Below are 21263 nucleotides of genomic sequence, written 5' to 3'. Positions count from 1 at the left end.
CTGCATTGATTTGGTTCCGGGGGCAGCTCCTATCGCCAAGGCGCCTTATCGCCTTGCGCCGCCAAAGATGCAGGAGTTATCCTCGTAGCTTCAGGAGCTGCTGGGGAAGGGGTTTATTAGACCGAGTAGTTCCCCTTGGGGAGCACCGATCCTTTTTGTCAAGAAAAATGATGGTTCACACCGGATGTGTATTGATTACCGGGAGTTGAACAAGTTGACGGTCAAGAACCGTTATCCATTACCGAGGATCGACGATTTGTTCGATCAGTTGCAGGGCCCGTTCAGGGTGACTGCGAGGGTGGGTAAGGTAGCTTATCGGTTGGAACTACCTGAAGAGCTGAGCCAGATTCATGATACATTTCATGTGTCTCAGTTGAGGAAGTGTATAGCCGACGAGTCGGCGGTGGTACCGCTGGAGGATATTCAGGTGGATGTGAGCCTGAATTATGCTGAGAGACCAATCGCGATCCGGGATCGGAAGATCAAGGTTCTGAGGAACAAGGAAGTGTCCCTGGTGTAGGTCCAGTGGCAACATCGGAAAGGGTCCGAGCTGACCTAGGAGCCGGAGTTGGAGATGCGGGAGCAGCATCCAGAGTTGTTTGCCGAGCAGGACTTCGAGGGCGAAGTCTGATTCTAGTGGCGGAGAATTGTAACATCCGGATTCCCAGGTATCTTATTTTGTGTATTTATATTGAATTTTAGAGAGGGACTCGGCGAGTAGGCGCTCAGACTCGCTGAGTGGGATCGCGCATTTCTGGTCTGATTTAATGAAGGACTCGACCAGTCCATGCGTGGACTCGGCGAGTCCGCGCTGTTAAGTGAAACCCTAATTCTCGGGGTTTATGCCCCATTTAATGACTCTTATAGCCACCATTTGCGGCTACCATACCCTTGAGAGAAACCCTAAGAGTGCTTGAGCGTTTGTGAGAGGGAAGAAGCCATTATTTGATCTTTGTGGGTTGGTTTTGCAAGAAGAAGGTGGTTCCAGCTTAGAGGACGCCAATGAGGTTGCATATTTGTGGATCTCAAGCAAAGAACATCATCCTCGAGGTAGCATGTCGATCCTTTTTCTGTTTTGTTGAAGAATCCATGGATCTAGGGTTTCCTATACCCTTTATTGGGATGATTTATTGGAAATATGGTCCCTTATCATGTTTAGGCTTCGGATCTGGACCCATAGTGGTCCAGAGAGCCTTATCCATCTTGCTTTATGATGAGTTATGGAAGAAATGGACTTAGGATGTTATATTTGATGGGTTTTGAGCATTCTAACACTTCCTAAGTGTACATGCAACCCTAATAACCTTGAATATATGTTTTCTCTATATACATGCAAATTTCTTTTTCAAGGTTATTTCCTAACTAGCATGGCATGGGGATTACATAAAACATAAAAACTAGTAGAAATACATACCTTGTTGTTGCTTGGATTCCTTCAAGACTTTGTGAGCCTAGCACCCCAAATGTTGTGCCTCAAATGCTTCACACAACACTACAAACTTGGAATAACTTGAGAGAATGTCACTTAGCCTCAAAAACGGTTATGCCCTCTTATGAATACACTAGTACCGATTTTGCATGCTATAGGGTTTCTTTTATAGTGTGTCATAATTAGGAGTTACAAATATAAACCCTAATTGTCGTGACTCTTCATTTCTCATGACCCATGGGTTTGTAACTCCCATGGACTATCCATGGAGCTCCATATGGTTATAACCAAACCCATAAACCATGGATCATTAATCCACCATAAAAGAATTGATGATTGTCATAATCAACCCTATATATTTAATTAGTCTCACTTTGATCACCAAATTAATACTAGATTAATACATGATCAATACTAATTAAATAATATTATTATTAATATATTAGAACTTATAATATATTAATAATCACAAGTGTACTTTCTCTCATTTTGTCTATCCAAGTATTGCAATGCCATGCAACCCAAATGGACCATGTCGGTTCGGGTCAAGTACATACCAAATAAAGTTATGGACTTAGACACTATATCCAACAGTCTCCCACTTAGATAAGTCTAATAACTATATTTGCAAATATGACTTCAAAATCCGACTAGCAATCGTAGCTCTTTCAAAGTCTCTCGGAACTGAGATGATGATGATACGCCATTTAAAATAAGTGATCATATTATCCTCTGTTCTCATGATATCAGCCGAACAAACACATGGAACATGGTCTTACTTATTGTCCAGCATTTGTTTCTCGATCTCTGATTTGTTTCGACATAGAACTAAATTGAACACATCAATTAGGTTCTGACCGGGCCCGGTACATAGGTCAAAACCAAATCATCGAGGGGCCCAGATATCGCTTCTATTTATAGAAGGAACAGATAAACTTCGACTGATATGCTTGTACTAACTACTTGTTGAATTATTCATAAAGGCACGTTTTATAACATCGAGTTACCAATGCGTTTTCGTACAATCAATGAATAACCAACTCATAGTCAACAACTCATATCTCTAGGTTTGAAGATTTATATGATATTACCGTCTCACGATCACTCGAGATAAATTCCATGAAGTGATGCAAGTGAGTGTGGGTTGAATCCAATACTCAGCCCTTATGAGTGCTCATGAATGTTGTAGCAACCATTGCATTGTCTAAAGCACTTTAGACAAATCATACAAGCCAAATTCATGACAGTCTTGATTCATATCTACTTCCAACATATGACTGACTGTGGATGGTTTGAATAATATGATATATACCATAACATAATTATTATGGAAGTCAAAACATGCAAAGTGAAACACAAGAATAATACTAATCTTATATGGCCCCAACACTTTGAGTGTAAATAAAAACACCTTTTATTTAAGCACCATATTGATTACTCATTATTTATGTTTCGATTAATCAACTTTATGCTTGAATTAAAACATTAGTTGTCCCATGCTCCAAGCATGTACACTATGTTTTTCCAAACAACAATTATGTCATACTCCAAGTATGCATACTATGTTTACATATGGTCCTCTCTTTGTGAAATAGATTAATTAACAATATTCCAATGATGCTCATTTCACAATTCCAATCCTCGTTGCAAATGCAAGAATACCAAACTCTTGCCATTTACTGTAATCTGTTAGATTCTAAACTTATATGCAATGATCCCCTTGTAATGACTATGCACAGAAGTCCCAAAGACTTGGCAACAGACATTACGAAGTATTCCAATGGAAAACAATTCCATGGAAATGAAGTCTCAAATTCAAAGTACATTCCTTTGAACATCCTTCTTAGCATTAAGTTCTTTAATCTTACATAGATTCAAAGAATAACTTCCACCTATGGAGACAATTCCATATTACCATTTTGACCATCACTTCTGAACAAGAGTTGCCTCTTTTCAAAATATGTCAATATGGTCCTTACTCTATACTTCTAATTGTCCATGAGCAACCAATCTTTGGTAAACCTCAGATTGTCCTCGACAACTTTGCTTAATCATTTTAGTCATTTCCAGTTCTATTCCTTTTTCCATCTTAATTCCCTAGGCATTTGGAAAATTTAGAATGGATGAATATTATAGCACATGTAATCAAACCTATACCCAAAGCACATGGGACATGATTTATGCTATAATTTTTTTTTATTTGCCATGTTTTCATAATTCGAACTATGAAGAAGGATGTCGTAATCATAATCGAATTTTGAGAATGCAACATATATAGAATTTCCTTATGTTGAACCATTCCAGCATAACATTCATATATATTCTTGACTAAAGTAGATTAAATTCTCAATCTAAGCTTGTAGAATTGGAGTGAAGTATAAAATCCTCTCCCTTAATTATAGCAAAACAACTTTTTCAAGGCGAATTGAAACTTTTTGTTTTCTATAATTAATATTGCTGACTTGCAACACTTAACATAATAATCATGCTCCCACTAGCATAATGATTATTATCTTACTAGCATAACACTTATGCTCCCACTAGCTTTGACATGTATCCAGAGATCAGCTGGACTTTTAGAAACCAACACTTTATTGACTTTTCTACCAAAGTTCAGATTTCTGATACGCAATTTCTTTGATAAGACTTTATCAAAACCATACACCTTTCCTTAGATAGCTCACTTGTGTGTCTAAACAATTATGAAGAGGGATGCCGTAATCATAATGTTTAGACCTTTTGTCATTCTCACAATTGCTATCTACTCAAAATCTACTTAGTGAAAGAGTTTCATTACCATCATTTTCATGAATCGAAGAGAAACCTTATGACACTTAGATTTTTATGGTGTGTGTGTTCCTATCCATGTGAATTTGTCATAACCATAACCATAAGACAATGTTAGTGACAAATCCAAACTCATATAGACTGAACTTGTTCAATCTTAATTTATTGCCACCTGGTAGCACAATGCCCACCATTGCTTCCAGGTTGTTATGCAAACAATTGAGAACTCATAGAACTCACAAGCATAATCAACTTTTAACTGGAATAGACACCGAAATAAGAATATGTCAACACGATAGGTTACAAACCTCAAGTCGTGGGCTAGTGATTAACAAAACTCTTGATTAGTTCTTGAAACTATTTCAGAATCTTTTAGACTCCCACTGTCCTCTTGACATATAAGACTTCTCTTTGTCAAGAACCATTTCTTGACAATACAAATATTCAAGAGCTAGTGCGGATTCTTATTAAGTTCAACACTTCTCACTATTGGTCTTAGCTGATCTTTGTTTTATCCAAAACATCACAACTTACCAATCTCAAATGTACAAGAATAGGAAACATCTTACTCTACATTTGACAAGTGTTATGAACTTTCTAAAGACTATGTCACTCAAGTTACAATCTTGGAGTATTACTCCAGGATTTGTTTTTGGAACGAAGTATGAATTATCTTTTGATTTAACCATTTCAACCATTCACGATTCCTCTCCTCAGGCAACAAACACACTAAGGTGTCCTTAGAGGATCAATTGTGATATGGTTCCATAATCACTAAGATAATCATAAAACAAAATACACAAGTACTCTCCCATCTCTTCAGATTGGAGAAACTTTTATCTTTCTGCCTTATTTGATTCTTCTTATTCATTCTGCCATACATTGAAACTTTTCCAATGTTTCAGAATTACACTTAAACTCGTAAGCATAACCATATTTACTAAACTTTAGTAAATCATAACGAATAATCTTATCTACCTTTGTGGTGGACCTGACTAGTGCACAACTTAATGTACCCGATCCTTTAGTCCTTCGCTTGACTCATATGCGAATGTGAACAAGGAATTAGTCTTAATTTACCAAAGATGAAAATTCTCATTCATCACACAATACAGCTTGCATGATTCCAAGTTTCTATCCAATTGAAACTTGGGTGATGAGAATCTTTCCTTATTTGGTAAATTATGACACTACCACTAATGAAAGAATCAAATCCATTTACCCATATTGCTTATCAATGGAAACATTTAAGCAACAACCTTTTTCACAAATGTCATTGTAAGGATACTTAAAATAAATAAAATCAAAACCATTTTCTTTTATTTTTAAAACTTTGCGGAAAACTTATCCTTACAATACATACGGAAAACTTGTTGTTATCTATTCCTAAGAAATATATCATAACTCTTAAGTAACAACTCAAAATTCTGATCACCGAACCATGTGATCGAAATCCATCTTCACGATCAGAATCAGCATATACTTCCTTTAAGTTTCTTCACTCTTCTTTGATTCTTAAAACATCAATATGTGACCCAGTCACATCATGCAATAAGAATCTCAGAATAGAAACTTAATAAAGTTAGATAATGGACTTTACCTAAAGCAGAGTCAAACATTTGACTTTACTATCCTTATGGACTTTTAGGTAAATTTGGCAGCTTCGCAACCAATGCCCTTCCTTTGGCAACAGAAACATATGGACTCTTTGGAAACGGTACACAGACTTAGCCTTTCTCTTTACCATTTGGTCAACCGAGTTGACTATGGCCAATCCCTTTCAATTGGGAAGAGAAAGTTTTTCTGGACCTACAATGTTACCATTGTCAATGTCCATGGAAGTTTGGGAAGTTGATCTTCCAATTAAATTTTGCTTTACCAATGCTCCAAATCATTGCTGATTCAGCATCATCAAGCAAATAGGTAAGATCATTAAGGGTCATGTCGTGATCTGTCATCAGGGGGTGACTGAAGAACCAAGTCAACGGCCAGCTACCTCGAGACTTCGACACCCGACTCTCCCGACTTGTCAATATGGGACTTAATCTCCAAGACCTAAGCACATATAGACTTTGTTTGCTAATAGGGATTGAGTGACTTAGAACTTATCAGGTCTTGAAACTTGTGGGATAGGGAGATTTATTGGAGGAGGTGGAGGAAGTGAAGTATGATTTCTAGTCCCACTAATGCACAACAAAGGGATTGATCTTTCACCTTGGTTGCCATTTGGGATATCATCTTCATTAGGAAGCTTGTTCCTAAAGATTTGGGAAGACCATAGCTGTCTAAACTAGACATATATAATGGGAGAAATTCAAGTTAGTTGATTTAAAGTCCTTAATATAACACCCAATATGAAATATTAAGGCTAGGACCCAACAACCTATTTATAACTGGAAGAGGGATGCCGTAATCCAAATTATAAAATAGTTGAAGGTAGGTAAATGACGATTTACCAATTTCCACCATAAAAACGAAATATAATTAAGTTTTTAATTGGATTTGAAACTCCTAGATCTTTTGAGATACATTGAACTTTCAATGGCATGTTTGAATCTCGATTGTGCCCTCTCAAGTTTGTGACTGGGATGCCGAGGATCACAAACATGGTGTAAATAACCATACAAATTGACTTGGTACCCTTCACTATATTACCTAATCGATGTGCCGGTTAACCACACACGCTCCACCGGTCTATAATAAAGTCAAGTTACCCTTTGTCACACTTACTAGTCCTTGTTAGTGTGCCGGTTAACCACACACGCTCCACTAGCGACTTGGTAAGGTACAAAGTGTAATTTTATGGGCTAGCACCTATTTCACATTTTCCTAAAGTAACTAAGATTGGGAATTAATAATGTATAGTTACTTTATAATTCATTATACTTTTAATGAGAGTTAAAGTCTTATCCTACCCGTTCGACTAACGACCCTCCACCAGTCAAGGAAGCGGTGGGTGAGAGTAGACACCCATTAAGCTGCCATTTTATAGGCAACAACCTTATACCCCCCTTATAGACCGGCTTCGTGAATGAGGCCTACTTGCGATAAGAATGACTTATTCTTATACATATCTATATAAATAAGATTATAATAATAGTATAAGTGTTGATTTTTAAACTTTTAAAAATCGAAGGTTTAATTTGGAATTAAAGTATTAAAGTGTAAGACTTTACAAATTCCAAAACTTGAGGGCAAGTTTTGAAACTATTTCAAGACTCTTCAAATTTGTAACTTATGAGTTTTAATGGTTCATAAAGTTGAAGACTCTTCATTTTATGAAACCTACTATTCTTTAATGACAACTTTTAAAGAAGTGACCTTTGGTTATCCATAACTTGAGGACAAGTTATGAACACCATCATAAGCATTAAGATCATGAATTAATCTAGCATGTAAGTTACACACAATTCCTATGATCTTCTAAAACTAATAAGAACAAATATCCATATCAAGCAATTTCAAGAAATCACATATAAAACTTGAAAATTGATAATAGTCATTTGAAATGGGTTAACATAATCATTACCACTTTTAAAAACAGATTTTACAAGTCCAAAACAGTTTGGGATAATGATTCTAGCCCATTTCCAGCAACAAAACTCGGAAAACTGCCCAGCACGCACCTACTCGTCGAGTGCATGATCCTACTCGACGAGTAGGATGAATTTTGTCTTGGACTCGTCGAGTTCTCCCCTTGCACTCGGCGAGTCCATTCGAACAGTGAACATTTTTTCAAATTTTCAAGCAGTTTGCATCAAATATACAGAAAACAATCCTAGGCTCTGATACCACTGATGGGTTTTGAGCATTCTAACACTTCCTAAGTGTACATGCAACCCTAATAACCTTAAATATATGTTTTCTCTATATACATGCAAATTTCTTTTTCAAGGTTATTTCCTAACTAGCATGGCATGGGGATTACATAAAACATAAAAACTAGTAGAAATACATACCTTGTTGTTGCTTGGATTTCTTCAAGACTTTGTGAGCCTAGCACCCCAAATGTTGTGCCTCAAATGCTTCACACAACACTACAAACTTGGAATAACTTGAGAGAATGTCACTTAGCCTCAAAAACGGTTATGCCCTCTTATGAATACACTAGTACCGATTTTACATGCTATAGGGTTTCTTTTATAGTGTGTCATAATTAGGAGTTACAAATGTAAACCCTAATTGTCATGACTCTTCATTTCTCATGACCCATGGGTTTGTAACTCCCATGGACTATCCATGGAGCTCCATATGGTTATAACCAAACACATAAACCATGGATCATTAATCCACCATAAAAGAATTGATGATTGTCATAATCAACCCTATATATTTAATTAGTCTCACTTTGATCACCAAATTAATACTAGATTAATACTTGATCAATACTAATTAAATAATACTATTATTAATATATTAGAACTTATAATATATTAATAATCACAAGTGTACTTTCTCTCATTTTGTCTATCCAAGTATTGCAATGCCATGCAACCCAAATGGACCATGTCGGGTCGGGTCAAGTACATACCAAATAAAGTTATGGACTTAGACACTATATCCAACAATATTTGGGGCTAATTCTTCAAGTAGAGTTATTTGGACGTTCTATGAGCATCAAGTTTGAACCTTTACATGTTTAATGAGCTTAGGAAGGTCAGATCTATGGATTAGAGGAACAGATCTGACCTCAGAAGGCCATTTGAGTTCGAGCATGGAATGAACTCGCCGAGTCCATGAGCAGACTCGACTAGTCGAGTCAGGGTTGCCCCATGATTCGTGACAGGTGTAACCCGTCGAGTGGGAGGATGACTCGACGAGCCAAGAGAGGCTGAAAGGATTCAGAGGACCCGCATGGACTCGCCGAGTCGCCCTTGTGCACTCGACGAGTCGGGTCAAAGTTGATCGTTGACTTTCATTAACTTTAGGGTTCTGGTCTAGACTGATTCAGGAGAGTTCAGGGAAGGGTAGAATGGCCTTCTACCCAATCTGTAGGGATGAGATCATGAGAGAATACTGATCGGAGATGTTATTTGAATAATAGGAGGAAGCTAATGACCTTTCAAGGCCGGATTTGGGTGCTGTATGCAGGCGGGGAACGTACCATTTTGATGGAGGAGGCGCATAGATCGAGATTCTCGCTCCATCCCGGGGCCACTAAGATGTATTTAGACCTGAAGAAAGATTATTGGTGGCCCTGTATGACGAGAGATGTAGCATGGTTAGTTGAGAGGTGCTTGACCTGTCGCAGGGTTAAGGCCGAGCACCAGCGTCTGCATGGCAAGTTGCAGCCGCTTGAGGTTCCCCAGTGGAAGTGGGAACAAATTTCCATGGATTTCATCACCAAATTGCCAAGGACCGCGAGGGGTGTCGATGCAATTTGGGTGATCGTCGACCGGCTGACAAAGAGCACGCATTTTCTTGCTATCAGTGAGAGCTCTTCTGCTGAGAGGTTGGCAGAGTTGTATGTGAGGGAGGTGGTATCGCGTCATGGAGTACCGATCTCGATTGTGTCAGATCGATATGTACGTTTCACTTCCAGGTTCTGGAAGAAGTTCCACGAGGATTTGGGTACGAGGTTGCATTTCAGTACCGCCTACCACCCCCAGACGGACGGACAAAGTGAGCGGATGATTCAGACGCTCGAGGACATGCTCTGAGCATGTGTGTTGGACTTCGGGGGAAGTTGGGACACATATCTGCCGTTGGCTGAGTTTTCCTACAACAACAGCCACCATTCGAGTATTGGTATGCCTCCCTTCGAGTTGTTGTATGGGAGGAGGTGTCGGACTCCCATTTGCTGGGGAGAGGTAGGGCAGCGTGTGATGGGTAGCACTGAGATAGTGCTTCAGACGACAGAGCAGATACACCAGGTTAGACAGAGGTTACTGACGGCTCAGAGTCGTCAGAAGAGTTATGCGGATAGGCGACGATCCGAGCTTGAATTCCAGGTGGGAGACTTCCTACTCCTAAAGGTATCTCCTTGGAAGGGAGTGATCCGATTTAGGAAGAGGGGCAAGCTGGAGCCCCGATACATCGACCCGTTCAGGGTGACTGCGAGGGTGGGTAAGGTAGCTTATCGGTTGGAACTACCTGAAGAGCTGAGCCAGATTCATGATACATTTCATGTGTCTCAGTTGAGGAAGTGTATAGCCGACGAGTCGGCGGTGGTACCGCTGGAGGATATTCAGGTGGATGTGAGCCTGAATTATGCTGAGAGACCAATCGCGATCCGGGATCGGAAGATCAAGGTTCTGAGGAACAAGGAAGTGTCCCTGGTGCAGGTCCAGTGGCAACATCGGAAAGGGTCCGAGCTGACCTAGGAGCCGGAGTTGGAGATGCGGGAGCAGCATCCAGAGTTGTTTGCCGAGCAGGACTTCGAGGGCGAAGTCTGATTCTAGTGGCGGAGAATTGTAACATCCGGATTCCCAGGTATCTTATTTTGTGTATTTATATTGAATTTTAGAGAGGGACTCGGCGAGTAGGCGCTCAGACTCGCCGAGTGGGATCGCGCATTTCTGGTCTGATTTAATGAAGGACTCGACCAGTCCATGCGTGGACTCCGCGAGTCCGCGCTGTTAAGTGAAACCCTAATTCTCGGGGTTTATGCCCCCATTTAATGACTCTTATAGCCACCATTTGCGGCTACCATACCCTTGAGAGAAACCCTAAGAGTGCTTGAGCGTTTGTGAGAGGGAAGAAGCCATTATTTGATCTTTGTGGGTTGGTTTTGCAAGAAGAAGGTGGTTCCAGCTTAGAGGAGGCCAATGAGGTTGCATATTTGTGGATCTCAAGCAAAGAACATCATCCTCGAGGTAGCATATCGATCCTTTTTCTGTTTTGGTTAAGAATCCATGGATCTAGGGTTTCCTATACCCTTTATTGGGATGATTTATTGGAAATATGGTCCCTTATCATGTTTAGGCTTCGGATCTGGACCCATAGTGGTCCAGAGAGCCTTATCCATCTTGCTTTATGATGGACTTAGGATGTTATATTTGATGGGTTTTGAGCATTCTAACACTTCCTAAGTGTACATGCAACCCTAATAACCTTGAATATATGTTTTCTCTATATACATGCAAATTTCTTTTTCAAGGTTATTTCCTAACTAGCATGGCATGGGGATTACATAAAACATAAAAACTAGTAGAAATACATACCTTGTTGTTGCTTGGATTCCTTCAAGACTTTGTGAGCCTAGCACCCCAAATGTTGTGCCTCAAATGCTTCACACAACACTACAAACTTGGAATAACTTGAGAGAATGTCACTTAGCCTCAAAAACGGTTATGCCCTCTTATGAATACACTAGTACCGATTTTACATGCTATAGGGTTTCTTTTATAGTGTGTCATAATTAGGAGTTACAAATGTAAACCCTAATTGTCATGACTCTTCATTTCTCATGACCCATGGGTTTGTAACTCCCATGGACTATCCATGGAGCTCCATATGGTTATAACCAAACACATAAACCATGGATCATTAATCCACCATAAAAGAATTGATGATTGTCATAATCAACCCTATATATTTAATTAGTCTCACTTTGATCACCAAATTAATACTAGATTAATACATGATCAATACTAATTAAATAATACTATTATTAATATATTAGAACTTATAATATATTAATAATCACAAGTGTACTTTCTTTCATTTTGTCTATCCAAGTATTGCAATGCCATGCAACCCAAATGGACCATGTCGGTTCGGGTCAAGTACATACCAAATAAAGTTATGGACTTAGACACTATATCCAACAGTCTCCCACTTGGATAAGTCTAATAACTATATTTGCAAATATGACTTCAAAATCCGACTAGCAATCGTAGCTCTTTCAAAGTCTCTCGGAACTGAGATGATGATGATACGCCATTTAAGATAAGTGATCATATTATCCTCTGTTCTCATGATATCAGCCGAACAAACACATGGAACATGGTCTTACTTATTGTCCATCATTTGTTTCTCGATCTCTGATTTGTTTCGACATAGAAATAAATTGAACACATCAATTAGGTTCTGACCGGGCCCGGTACATAGGTCAAAACCAAATCATCGAGGGGCCCAGATATCGCTTCTATTTATAGAAGGAATAGATAAACTTCGACTGATATGCTTGTACTAACTACTTGTTGAATTATTCATAAAGGCACGTTTTATAACATCGAGTTACCAATGCGTTTTCGTACAATCAATGAATAACCAACTCATAGTCAACAACTCATATCTCTAGGTTTGAAGATTTATATGATATTACCGTCTCACGATCACTCGAGATAAATTCCATGAAGTAATGCAAGTGAGTGTGGGTTGAATCCAATACTCAGCCCTTATGAGTGCTCATGAATGTTGTAGCAACCATTGCATTGTCTAAAGCACTTTAGACAAATCATACAAGCCAAATTCATGACAGTCTTGATTCATATCTACTTCCAACATATGACTGACTGTGGATGGTTTGAATAATATGATATATACCATAACATAATTATTCTGGAAGTCAAAACATGCAAAGTGAAACACAAGAATAATACTAATCTTATATGGCCCCAACACTTTGAGTGTAAATAAAAACACCTTTTATTTAAGCACCATATTGATTACTCATTATTTATGTTTCGATTAATCAACTTTATGCTTGAATTAAAACATTAGTTGTCCCATGCTCCAAGCATGTACACTATGTTTTTCCAAACAACAATTATGTCATACTCCAAGTATGCATACTATGTTTACATATGGTCCTCTCTTTGTGAAATAGATTAATTGACAATATTCCAATGATGCTCATTTCACAATTCCAATCCTCGTTGCAAATGCAAGAATACCAAACTCTTGCCATTTACTGTAATCTGTTAGATTCTAAACTTATATGCAATGATCCCCTTGTAATGACTATGCACAGAAGTCCCAAAGACTTGGCAACAGACATTACGAAGTATTCCAATGGAAAACAATTCCATGGAAATGAAGTCTCAAATTCAAAGTACATTCCTTTGAACATCCTTCTTAGCATTAAGTTCTTTAATCTTACATAGATTCAAAGAATAACTTCCACCTATGGAGACAATTCCATATTACCATTTTGACCATCACTTCTGAACAAGAGTTGCCTCTTTTCAAAATATGTCAATATGGTCCTTACTCTATACTTCTAATTGTCCATGAGCAACCAATCTTTGGTAAACCTCAGATTGTCCTCGACAACTTTGCTTAATCATTTTAGTCATTTCCAGTTCTATTCCTTTTTCCATCTTAATTCCCTAGGCATTTGGAAAATTTAGAATGGATGAATATTATAGCACATGTAATCAAACCTATACCCAAAGCACATGGGACATGATTTATGCTATAATTTTTTTTTATTTGCCATGTTTTCATAATTCGAACTATGAAGAAGGATGTCGTAATCATAATCGAATTTTGAGAATGCAACATATATAGAATTTCCTTATGTTGAACCATTCCAGCATAACATTCATATATATTCTTGACTAAAGTAGATTAAATTCTCAATCTAAGCTTGTAGAATTGGAGTGAAGTATAAAATCCTCTCCCTTAATTATAGCAAAACAACTTTTTCAAGGCGAATTGAAACTTTTTGTTTTCTATAATTAATATTGCTGACTTGCAACACTTAACATAATAATCATGCTCCCACTAGCATAATGATTATTATCTTACTAGCATAACACTTATGCTCCCACTAGCTTTGACATGTATCCAGAGATCAGCTGGACTTTTAGAAACCAACACTTTATTGACTTTTCTACCAAAGTTCAGATTTCTGATACGCAATTTCTTTGATAAGACTTTATCAAAACCATACACCTTTCCTTAGATAGCTCACTTGTGTGTCTAAACAATTATGAAGAGGGATGCCGTAATCATAATGTTTAGACCTTTTGTCATTCTCACAATTGCTATCTACTCAAAATCTACTTAGTGAAAGAGTTTCATTACCATCATTTTCATGAATCGAAGAGAAACCTTATGACACTTAGATTTTTATGGTGTGTGTGTTCCTATCCATGTGAATTTGTCATAACCATAACCATAAGACAATGTTAGTGACAAATCCAAACTCATATAGACTGAACTTGTTCAATCTTAATTTATTGCCACCTGGTAGCACAATGCCCACCATTGCTTCCAGGTTGTTATGCAAACAATTGAGAACTCATAGAACTCACAAGCATAATCAACTTTTAACTGGAATAGACACCGAAATAAGAATATGTCAACACGATAGGTTACAAACCTCAAGTCGTGGGCTAGTGATTAACAAAACTCTTGATTAGTTCTTGAAACTATTTCAGAATCTTTTAGACTCCCACTGTCCTCTTGACATATAAGACTTCTCTTTGTCAAGAACCATTTCTTGACAATACAAATATTCAAGAGCTAGTGCGGATTCTTATTAAGTTCAACACTTCTCACTATTGGTCTTAGCTGATCTTTGTTTTATCCAAAACATCACAACTTACCAATCTCAAATGTACAAGAATAGGAAACATCTTACTCTACATTTGACAAGTGTTATGAACTTTCTAAAGACTATGTCACTCAAGTTACAATCTTGGAGTATTACTCCAGGATTTGTTTTTGGAACGAAGTATGAATTATCTTTTGATTTAACCATTTCAACCATTCACGATTCCTCTCCTCAGGCAACAAACACACTAAGGTGTCCTTAGAGGATCAATTGTGATATGGTTCCATAATCACTAAGATAATCATAAAACAAAATACACAAGTACTCTCCCATCTCTTCAGATTGGAGAAACTTTTATCTTTCTGCCTTATTTGATTCTTCTTATTCATTCTGCCATACATTGAAACTTTTCCAATGTTTCAGAATTACACTTAAACTCATAAGCATAACCATATTTACTAAACTTTAGTAAATCATAACGAATAATCTTATCTACCTTTGTGGTGGACCTGACTAGTGCACAACTTAATGTACCCGATCCTTTAGTCCTTCGCTTGACTCATATGCGAATGTGAACAAGGAATTAGTCTTAATTTACCAAAGATGAAAATTCTCATTCATCACACAATACAGCTTGCATGATTCCAAGTTTCTATCCAATTGAAACTTGGGTGATGAGAATCTTTCCTTATTTGGTAAATTATGACACTACCACTAATGAAAGAATCAAATCCATTTACCCATATTGCTTATCAATGGAAACATTTAAGCAACAACCTTTTTCACAAATGTCATTGTAAGGATACTTAAAATAAATAAAATCAAAACCATTTTCTTTTATTTTTAAAACTTTGCGGAAAACTTATCCTTACAATACATACGGAAAACTTGTTGTTATCTATTCCTAAGAAATATATCATAACTCTTAAGTAACAACTCAAAATTCTGATCACCGAACCATGTGATCGAAATCCATCTTCACGATCAGAATCAGCATATACTTCCTTTAAGTTTCTTCACTCTTCTTTGATTCTTAAAACATCAATATGTGACCCAGTCACATCATGCAATAAGAATCTCAGAATAGAAACTTAATAAAGTTAGATAATGGACTTTACCTAAAGCAGAGTCAAACATTTGACTTTACTATCCTTATGGACTTTTAGGTAAATTTGGCAGCTTCGCAACCAATGCCCTTCCTTTGGCAACAGAAACATATGGACTCTTTGGAAACGGTACACAGACTTAGCCTTTCTCTTTACCATTTGGTCAACCGAGTTGACTATGGCCAATCCCTTTCAATTGGGAAGAGAAAGTTTTTCTGGACCTACAATGTTACCATTGTCAATGTCCATGGAAGTTTGGGAAGTTGATCTTCCAATTAAATTTTGCTTTACCAATGCTCCAAATCATTGCTGATTCAGCATCATCAAGCAAATAGGTAAGATCATTAAGGGTCATGTCGTGATCTGTCATCAGGGGGTGACTGAAGAACCAAGTCAACGGCCAGCTACCTCGAGACTTCGACACCCGACTCTCCCGACTTGTCAATATGGGACTTAATCTCCAAGACCTAAGCACATATAGACTTTGTTTGCCAATAGGGATTGAGTGACTTAGAACTTATCAGGTCTTGAAACTTGTGGGATAGGGAGATTTATTGGAGGAGGTGGAGGAAGTGAAGTATGATTTCTAGTCCCACTAATGCACAACAAAGGGATTGATCTTTCACCTTGGTTGCCATTTGGGATATCATCTTCATTAGGAAGCTTGTTCCTAAAGATTTGGGAAGACCATAGCTGTCTAAACTAGACATCTATAATGGGAGAAATTCAAGTTAGTTGATTTAAAGTCCTTAATATAACACCCAATATGAAATATTAAGGCTAGGACCCAACAACCTATTTATAACTGGAAGAGGGATGCCGTAATCCAAATTATAAAATAGTTGAAGGTAAGTAAATGACGATTTACCAATTTCCACCATAAAAACGAAATATAATTAAGTTTTTAATTGGATTTGAAACTCCTAGATCTTTTGAGATACATTGAACTTTCAATGGCATGTTTGAATCTCGATTGTGCCCTCTCAAGTTTGTGACTGGGATGCCGAGGATCACAAACATGGTGTAAATAACCATACAAATTGACTTGGTACCCTTCACTATATTACCTAATCGATGTGCCGGTTAACCACACACGCTCCACCGGTCTATAATAAAGTCAAGTTACCCTTTGTCACACTTACTAGTCCTTGTTAGTGTGCCGGTTAACCACACACGCTCCACTAGCGACTTGGTAAGGTACAAAGTGTAATTTTATGGGCTAGCACCTATTTCACATTTTCCTAAAGTAACTAAGATTGGGAATTAATAATGTATAGTTACTTTATAATTCATTATACTTTTAATGAGAGTTAAAGTCTTATCCTACCCATTCGACTAACGACCCTCCACCAGTCAAGGAAGCGGTGGGTGAGAGTAGACACCCATTAAGCTGCCATTTTATAGGCAACAACCTTATACCCCCCTTATAGACCGGCTTCGTGAATGAGGCCTACTTGCGATAAGAATGACTTATTCTTATACATATATATATAAATAAGATTATAATAATAGTATAAGTGTTGATTTTTAAACTTTTAAAAATCTAAGGTTTAATTTGGAATTAAAGTATTAAAGTGTAAGACTTTACAAATTCCAAAACTTGAGGGCAAGTTTTGAAACTATTTCAAGACTCTTCAAATTTGTAACTTATGAGTTTTAATGGTTCATAAAGTTGAAGACTCTTCATTTTATGAAACCTACTATTCTTTAATGACAACTTTTAAAGAAGTGACCTTTGGTTATCCATAACTTGAGGACAAGTTATGAAAACCATCATAAGCATTAAGATCATGAATTAATCTAGCATGTAAGTTACACACAATTCCTATGATCTTCTAAAACTCATAAGAACAAATATCCATATCAAGCAATTTCAAGAAATCACATATAAAACTTGAAAATTAATAATAGTCATTTGAAATAGGTTAACATAATCATTACCACTTTTAAAAACAGATTTTACAAGTCCAAAACAGTTTGGGATAATGATTCTAGCCCATTTCCAGCAACAAAACTCGGAAAACTGCCCAGCACGCACCTACTCGTCGAGTGCATGATCCTACTCGATGAGTAGGATGAATTTTGTCTTGGACTCGTCGAGTTCTCCCCTTGCACTCGGCGAGTCCATTCAAACAGTGAACATTTTTTCAATTTTTCAAGCAGTTTGCATCAAATATACAGAAAACAATCCTAGGCTCTGATACCACTGATGGGTTTTGAGCATTCTAACACTTCCTAAGTGTACATGCAACCCTAATAACCTTAAATATATGTTTTCTATATATACATGCAAATTTCTTTTTCAAGGTTATTTCCTAACTAGCATGGCATGGGGATTACATAAAACATAAAAACTAGTAGAAATACATACCTTGTTGTTGCTTGGATTTCTTCAAGACTTTGTGAGCCTAGCACCCCAAATGTTGTGCCTCAAATGCTTCACACAACACTACAAACTTGGAATAACTTGAGAGAATGTCACTTAGCCTCAAAAACGGTTATGCCCTCTTATGAATACACTAGTACCGATTTTACATGCTATAGGGTTTCTTTTATAGTGTGTCATAATTAGGAGTTACAAATGTAAACCCTAATTGTCATGACTCTTCATTTCTCATGACCCATGGGTTTGTAACTCCCATGGACTATCCATGGAGCTCCATATGGTTATAACCAAACACATAAACCATGGATCATTAATCCACCATAAAAGAATTGATGATTGTCATAATCAACCCTATATATTTAATTAGTCTCACTTTGATCACCAAATTAATACTAGATTAATACTTGATCAATACTAATTAAATAATACTATTATTAATATATTAGAAGTTATAATATATTAATAATCACAAGTGTACTTTCTCTCATTTTGTCTATCCAAGTATTGCAATGCCATGCAACCCAAATGGACCATGCCGGGTAGGGTCAAGTACATACCAAATAAAGTTATGGACTTAGACACTATATCCAACAATATTTGGGGCTAATTCTTCAAGTAGAGTTATTTGGACGTTGTATGAGCATCAAGTTTGAACCTTTACGTGTTTAATGAGCTTAGGAAGGTCAGATCTATGGATTAGAGGAACAGATCTGACCTCAGAAGGCCATTTGAGTTCGAGCATGGAATGAACTCGCCGAGTCCATGAGCAGACTCGACGAGTCGAGTCAGGGTTGCCCCACGATTCGTGACAGGTGTAACCCGTCGAGTGGGAGGATGACTCGACGAGCCAAGAGAGGCTGAAAGGATTCAGAGGACCCGCATGGACTCGCCGAGTCGCCCTTGTGCACTCGACGAGTCGGGTCAAAGTTGATCGTTGACTTTCGTTAACTTTAGGGTTCTGGTCTAGACTGATTCAGGAGAGTTCAGGGAAGGGTAGAATGGCCTTCTACCCAATCTGTAGGGATGAGATCATGAGAGAATACTGATCGGAGATGTTATTTGAATAATAGGAGGAAGCTAAGTCGGGACGTTGAGCACAAGAGTTTATCCGACTTCATTGAGGTGAGTCTTCTCACTATACTGTACCTGGAAGGGTACCTATGTGTGACCGGAAGGTCTTGTATGCTATGATGTATATACTATATGCGGTTATGTGATATGTGTGACCGGAAGGTATTGTATGCTATGGGATGTATGTGCTATATGCGGTTACGTGATATGTATGTGTTATGTATGTTATGTATGGTAAGGACCGGAAGGTCAAGGGGTTATGGACCGGAAGGTCGATACGGGTTGGACCGGAAGGTCTACCGGGATTCGGGACGAAAGTCCCCTGAGACACATGGATCGGAAGATCCTATAGAGTGATGGCCTGGAAAGGCGTATGTGTGGTATGTGGTATTTGGGGAACTCACTAAGCATTTATGCTTACAGTTATTATGATATGTGTTTCAGGTACTAGCGAGGATCGCGGGAAGGCGCCGACATGATCCGTCACACTTATGGAGTTTATGTTATTGAGATTCTGGGACATGTTTTGTTATGACACAGTGAATACATTTTGTTTTATGATTATCGTGTGAATGAAAATACGTTTTAAAAAATGAAAAATTGTTTTGAAAAATTACGTCGTTACATCAAATTTGGCATGATTTTTTTATGGGTATTACAAGTCTAGGGTTTTCCCAACCTTTGGACACGTATGAACGCGACGAATTGTAAAGGGAAAACTTGCCAAGTTGGCCAAGGAGTTACGACCACTGACACTAGGAACTCGACGAGTCACTCAAGTAACTCGACGAGTTGGTGAGTATGCAAGGAACTCGGTGAGTGGCTGGTTGTACTCGACGAGTTGAGGTCAACATGGACTGTTGACTTTGACAGTTGACTTGAACCTTGACCAAGGGTTGACTTTTGGACTTCTGGGACATTTTGGGAAATTGGAAATTTACAAGCATGGTTCTATAGTGCATTTAGGTGGTGGAGTTGTACCGGCAATCCAAGAGCTTGAGTTTATCTTCGAGTCGACAGTGCGAGGTGAGTTATCCTCACTATACCAATAGGTCTAAGGCACCAAGGCCAACCCTTTATATATTTGTATCTGGATTATGACATGATATGTTTATTGATTACATCCTGATAGTTAGGATGGTGGTATGCTTATGCTTAGTGACCTGGTTAGGTCAGTGTCTTGGTTATAGGATGATGCTATGTTAGTGTCCGGTTAGGTCTGTATCCCGGTTATTGGGATGTTGCTATGAATAGTGATCTGTTAGATCGGTTTGACTGCTATATGATATGAGCTAGCGTATGATATTTATATGCACTTGTTTGTTTGATTGGGGGTTGGGTTGGGGCTGTCCTGCTTTGTGCTGCAGGCCAACATACCCGGTGAGCGGTCCAGATATGTTATAGGCCCTGCGAGGCGGTCCAGTCATGCCGAAGGCTCGGGAGCAGTCCAGATAGGCTGTAGGCCCTACGAGGCGGTCCAGTCAGGCTGAAGGCTCATTATGCATGCTGTTCTGTGTTTGTTATATGAAGTGGTTGTATTTGTATGGTGTTGGGATTTTGGGGGAACTCACTAAGCTTTCGGGCTTACAGTTTCAGTTTATTGTTTCAGGTACATCAGGGGATCGCGGCAAGGAGAAGGCATGATCGTACAACTCCTCATGATTTGTTTATGTTTCTGGGAAAACTCTGATATTAGATATTTTGAAAACAAACTTTGTAATGATAAATGGTTTTAAATGTTTTGAAAAAGTTTTAATTTGGCATGAAATTTTTTGGGTGTTACAGTAGATATGTAGGACTACATGTAGTACAATGTGATTATCTGTATGTGCATTAGTTGTATTATATGTTGACATATTATGTGGGATGGTTTGAGGTAAAACTGCTCCGTGCGGTAACCAACAAACCCGGGAGCATTCCAGATACGAGCTGAGGGAGACTCGTACTGTGGGCTCGATGGCAATCCAGATGTGAGTTGTGGGCCTGGAAGGCAATCCAGACTCACACTGTGGGCCCAGGGGTAATCCCGTCTGTAAA

Source organism: Lactuca virosa, chromosome 3 (genome assembly GCF_052849685.1).
Source record: "Lactuca virosa cultivar CGN04683 chromosome 3, Lactuca_virosa_CGN04683_v6, whole genome shotgun sequence".
In the NCBI taxonomy this organism is placed as follows: Eukaryota; Viridiplantae; Streptophyta; class Magnoliopsida; order Asterales; family Asteraceae; genus Lactuca; species Lactuca virosa.
The sequence above is the reverse complement of the archived record's forward strand: the minus strand, read 5'-3'. Positions refer to the sequence as shown.